The sequence below is a fragment of the Benincasa hispida genome, chromosome 12 (genome assembly GCF_027475165.1).
Source record: "Benincasa hispida cultivar pf3 chromosome 12, pf3_genome.v1.1, whole genome shotgun sequence".
Taxonomy (NCBI): Eukaryota; Viridiplantae; Streptophyta; class Magnoliopsida; order Cucurbitales; family Cucurbitaceae; genus Benincasa; species Benincasa hispida.
Window position 1 is genome coordinate 14,619,030 of NC_143489.1, and position 6,396 is coordinate 14,625,425.

A 6,396-nucleotide genomic window follows, 5' to 3' on the forward strand; every position below is an offset into this window, starting at 1 on the left:
GTCTATCGTATAGATGAAATACTTGATCATTTAGAAGATGGAAACCTATAGTATAGATTTTACTACTCGATCGTGTAGCAACGATTAAGCGAGTAACTATCGTATAGTAAACTCGTAGCTCGATTGTGTATACTCTCGATGCTATCGCTTAGTAAAATAATTTTACTTGATAGCCTTTTTTGTGAGATTATTCGGATTGAGTCATAAACTTATTAATTTGGAAAACAATTTTCCTTTTATCTCACAGTTACCATAAAACTTCCAATAACCTCCCACTTAATTCGGTTATTAGAGAAAAAGAATAATTAATATGTTATAAATAAATATAATAACCAACTTATCATATTATATTTATAACCTATAGTTTTAATATTTCATTATATGAAACATATAAACCATAATTCTTTTTCTATTTTATGGTATTTAATATAAATCATATTTATATTAATTCCTCCAATTAATGTATCTAATACATCATATCAATTGTATCACATATAATTTAATTTCCTCTTGTTAATTTGAACACTATAAATTAACTCAAAATCTGATTCTCAACTTGAACCCATTGAGCTACCAAGGGGAACTCATGGACTTGTAGCTTGAAGCTCCAACGGTATGTGAATAACTGACTGAACTCTTTAGTCACAAGATCCACCATTCGTTAACTGTTGGTCACTTCACTAAAGATCAACAGTTGTACTCTCCGCACTATAGATATATTTCTGTACCCATATGAGAAATCAACATTATGATAACCCTTCACAAATCGCTCGTAAGTATAGATGGGCCAATTTACCATTTTGCCCCTATAGTTACATGTAACTCCTTAAGTACTACTGGTTCCTCAATGAATAATAAGTCATAGTCCTACTATGACTGAGTTCCTCTCTTCCTAAGGGAAGGTGTGGTCACTACAATCAAGACCCGAAATCAGCCTTTAAAGCAGCAAATTATCTACTTACCCCTGCTTCAGAGAAGGAGTGAATTCCATCTTGTGTAGCTAAGTTCTCAACTCCCCAATCAGACGAATCTCGGAAAAGGTAGGCTTGTTGAGTTGGAAATCTGGCCACTCTCACCCATACTAATCAAAGGACCGCCCTTGTAGGCAGGAGTTCCTAACTCACTTAGGAATAAGGTCGTGTCATCTATGGTCATTTGAGGAAATGTAAATCTCAATTATCAACTGCATTATATAAAGAGACTAATCATCTCGTGGTCCAGTCTTATACAAACTCTTTGAATAGGTTACCTCCGTTTGCATGTCTCCACATGAATGGTTAGGATCAAACCATTTCTAGCACTTTACAACACTTGTAAACATCTACAAAGTGGGTCGTATCCGTAGTGTCAACAGGATAAGGTATCCCTCCTTGATCCTTATACTGCAGACCATTTAGGTTATTACTTAAGGTATGATCCACTTGTTTGTCTCACATACATGCTTAAGTTACATGAAATAACCGCAGATCTTAGATTATTGGATTTGAGTAAATGCATATAAAATAACATTTATTTTATTAATAACAATATGTTTATAAGATGTTTACAGACTACGAGACCACCGGGAGAATCAGGATACCAATCCCGATAGTAAGGTCCTATAGTTTGTAAACATAGTTGAACAAACTCTTTATGTATTTCATAAAATATTTGATATTTTATTCATTGTCTATAAAATATGTGATATTTTAGTTTCATTAACCACAAACCAATAAACTAACCACAAACCAATAAACTAACATCCAAAGTTATCTTTGTAACTTAAACATGTATGTGAAGACATATGGGTGGATCATGTTTAAGTGATAATCTAAATGGTTTCTAATAGATGCATAATGCTGGTACCTTATCTTGGTGACACTATGAGCATGGCCCGCTTTGTAGGTGTTAAAATTGTTGTAAAGTGCTACAAATGATCTGATCCTGATCATTCATGTATTAGACATGCGAGTGAGGATATTCTATACAAATGAGTTTGTATAAGACCGGACCACAAAATGTTTAGTCTCATTATATAACACTATTCATAATAGATACTTACATTTCACCAAGATGACCATGTTGGGATTGGTGTCCTAATTCTCTCGGAGTCTCGTTGTTTGTAATCATACACATTGTTTTATGAATAAAATAATTGTTATTTCATTCTGGCATTTACTCGTATCCAATAAACAATGCTCCATGGTTATCTTATGTAAAATTAAGCATGTATATGTGATATATAAGTGGATCATGCCTTAAATGATAAGCAAAATAGGTCTGTAGTATAAAGATTAAGGTGGGATAGCTGATCCAGGTGACACTACGGATACAGCCCGCTTTGTAGAGGTTTGCAAGTATTGTAAACTACTACAGATAGTAGTGACCGTTAATGTGGAGATATGCGAGCAGGGGTGTCCTATACAAAGAGTTTGTATAAGACTGGACCAGGAGATGACTAGACTCTATATATAACATCGTTCATACTGAAGACATACATCTCATCTAAATGACCATAGGTGAAACGACCTCACTCCTGAGTGTTCTGGGAACTCCTGCCTTTGAGGGCAGTCCTTTGATTAGTATGGGTGAGAGTGGCCAAATTGCCAACTCAACATGCCTACCTTTTTTAGGACTTGTCTAATTTAGGAGCTGGGAACTCAATACACAAGATGGAATTCACTCTTTCCCCGAAGTAGAGGTAAGTAGATAGATTGCTCTCTTAAGGGTTGATTCCGGGACTTGAACATAGTGGTCACAACTTTTCTTTGGAAGAGAGAACTCAGTCATAGTAAGACTATGACTTATGTTCATTAGAGGATTCAATGGTACTTAAGGCGTTAGATGTAACTACAGGGGCATAACAGTTATAGGTCAAGCTATACTTACGAGCAATCTGTGAAGGGTTTTCGCACTGTTGATTGGTTAAGATGAACACAAAATATATCTATGGTAAGAAGAGTTCAACTGTCGGTCTTTAGTGGAGTGCTTGGCAGTTAACGGATGGTGGATCTCATGACTAAAGAGTTTAGTCAGTTATTCGTGTACCGTTGAAGCTTCGAGTTATAGGTCCATAACCCCTTAGCGGTTCAATGGATTCAAATTAAGGATCAGTTCTTGGTGTTGATTTGAAATGTTCAAATTGATAAGTGGTAATTCGATTATATATGATATGATCGGTATGATGTATGAGACACATCTAGTGGAGGGTTAATATAAATAAGATTTACATTAAGTGCCATGGAATAGAAAAAGAGCTATGGTTTATATGTTTCATGAGATGAAATATTAAAAATATAGGTTATAAATATATTATAGTAAGTTAGTTATCATTTATATTTATAATCATATTAATTATTGGATAATTATCTCTTTTTCTCTAATAACCAATTGAGTGGGAGGTTACTGGTGGTTTCATGGTAATTGTGAGATAAAAGAAAAAATGGTTTCCTACTTCTAGTAAGATTTGCAAAAATGTTGATTTGAGATTTCCAATCTCAGAAGTTACTCACGAAGAAGTTGTCAAGTAAATAAGATTTACTAAGCGACAACTTGGAGTTAGCTAAATGATCTGGAGTATTCTTACACGATAGACACACAACTAAACGATGAGCTAAACGATCGCATAGTGTTTGCTAGATGATCACATAGCTTTTCCTAAATGATTGGTCATCGACCTATACGATAGGTTGTTCCATCTCCCACTTGCTTAATTGTTTACACGATTGTGGTTCCTCCGGTTTTTTTGCCTCAATCCAAGTTCACACAGAGCCCACCCTCTAGATTCTCACACAGAGAATACAAAGGTAACCTTCTTGGTGTTGTTATACTCGACATTGTCGAGATTTGATGGAGGTCGTTTGTGGTGTTCGAGGTGTTCGTGACCTTGGCGATCACTTAGTTCGAATGCGCGATGTTCATGCAGTGTAGCGGTCGTATTGGACGAGCGTTCGTATGCTGTTGTGATCGAGCATTCACGATCAAGAAACTTGAAGATAAGTCTGCAAAGGTTTGTTGATTCTTCCCTTGATTTATAGTAAAGCATGTCGTAATTTCTGTATTTCGCATAACCGTATGTTTCTGTTTGTGATTGTAATTGTAAAGTTCATACAAAATTGAAATTTGGAAAGATCTTTCCGCTGCTCATGGAAATCCTCGTGTTTGATTTCCTTCAAAATGTATCAGAGCCAAGTTGTTCTTATATTCCAAATTTCAATTCTGTTTTGAACTTCTTTTATAGTCTTGGTGGGTTTTCTACATTTGTGTTTAATTGTTAAGTGCATTTGTGGATGGAGTTGATGAATGTTTACGGGTTTAATTGCCTTTGTTTAAAGTTTTCTTCAATTACAAAGTGTGAATTTGTAAGGGCCTCTATGTTTTTGCGGCTTAATTAACATGCAACCGAGTCTATAATTCCAAGTGTTTGAGTTAGTTGAGTTGTTTATGATGAAGTTTCGAAGCTTGGAGATGCGGTTCTCAATGAGGAAGAAGACAAGAGTTAGTCGTATCGTGTAGCCTAAAGTAAACGATCGTTGACATTTATCTAAGCGATTGTGTAGATTTTTCTAGTCAATCGTATAGTATTTACTAAACGATCGTTTAGCGGGGTAAATCGTTTACTCTATCGCATAACATTGGTTGCCTGATAGCATAGGCATTGGAGGTAGACGAACGTGGTGGGAGCATTTGATGCTCATCGTTTAGTAAAAGGCGCACGCTAGACGATTGTGCGGACTTCATCGCTTAGTAAAAGGTACACGATCGTTTAGCTCTGGGAGCGTTGGTAAACGATAGAGCAAATTGTTTGTTCTTTCGAGTAGACGATCGCGGGGAGTTTAGTGCACGATGGTTGGAGACGCATTGCTTCATCCAGACGGTTCAAGACCTAATTTTCCTTTTTGAACTAGAGACTCCTTGTTTTTGTAATAGTTAGTTTTATTTTAGTGGATTTGAGGCAATTTCACCGGTACATCAACATTCGTTTATTATACACGTGATGTATTATATGGCAAATTGTTTGACATATAGTTTAAAAACCCACCTTAGGTTGTGCAATTATTCATGCATCATGTATTATAAATGTTATAATCTAACATAAAGAAATTACGTGAAATCATGCGCATGCATCATGAAATATAAGAGTTATATTTTGCATGCAGTGAGCATTATCATGCATCATCCTTTTATTATAAGTGTTATAGTCTAAGGGTGAATGGAAGCATGTTATGCTTGGTTTCATTGTTGTTTTGTATAAGCGTTATATAAAAGAAGTAGCAATGAATGAACAATGCATTGAGCATGACACTTAGGCTGTTTATAATCATTATGAATGCCTTGCATGTGTTAGCTTGGCATTGTGATTTTGGTTGTTTCCGTTTATAAGTGTTATAAAGGAAATTAGAACTAAAATCGATAAGAAAGAATTTCATACGGACTTAGGGTGAACTCAAGTTTTTTAAAAGGGTTTTAAAATTGGATTGAGATAGGCCTAAGTTCAAATGGTTCTAAAGAGTTTAGTAACCTAGATTAATCTTTTAAAAACGGTTTAATAGGATTAAATTGATTGGCATAAAAGATTAAATTTGCTTTAAATCTATCTGTAAGGAACCTTTTGTCTAAGGTGGGTTCTATCTAGGCTGGGGTTCTTAAGCTGATGGAAACAGAACAACCCTTCGTGGAAACCTACCTGGAAAGGTGAATTAGATAGATTTTCTACAAGCATGTGACAATTGGTCAAAGACTCCGTTAAAGAGTTTAATGGATGATGATCAAAAGTTGTTTAACTATCCAAGGTAAAAGTTACTCTTGGACAAACCTAAAAGTCACTTAGTTAAAATCCTTAACCGTGTTTTTTCTAAACTAAACCCTAGGTTATAAAATACTCAGTGGGAGGAAGAGATGTATCTGATATGTCTATGATTCCACTCACGTTTCTCCTTGTATGTTCACACTGTGCGATTCATGCTTGGCCTCGTGATGCCCATGGAGCATCCACCTTTGGATGGTGTTTGCATGAGTCAATATCATGGTGGACAGAAAGAGTGTTTATAGTAAGTGGGTGAAGGGTGTGTGTCAACACGTTCTATGGTCTCTGTCATTGGTTCACACTGTGAGATCATTCTGTACTCCCTCGTGGCGCCCTGGGAGCGTCCCCCTTCGGATGGGTTTTGTGCAGTTATTCAAATCAAGGTGAACTCCAAAAATCGATAGGGTCACTTTAGGTTTTGCCCCAATCGGATTTTTTCCCTTTAGATTGACTGCTTGGGGTGGATCTCTAGGGCCTAAAATGACGGGTCACACTTACAAGAGATTGTTATGTAAGTTAATAATTTCTTGACCAAATCAATGATGGCTAGTCATTATAGGAGAAAGAGTTGTTCTGGTATTAATGACTGGTTGAGAACTTCTCAATTCAGA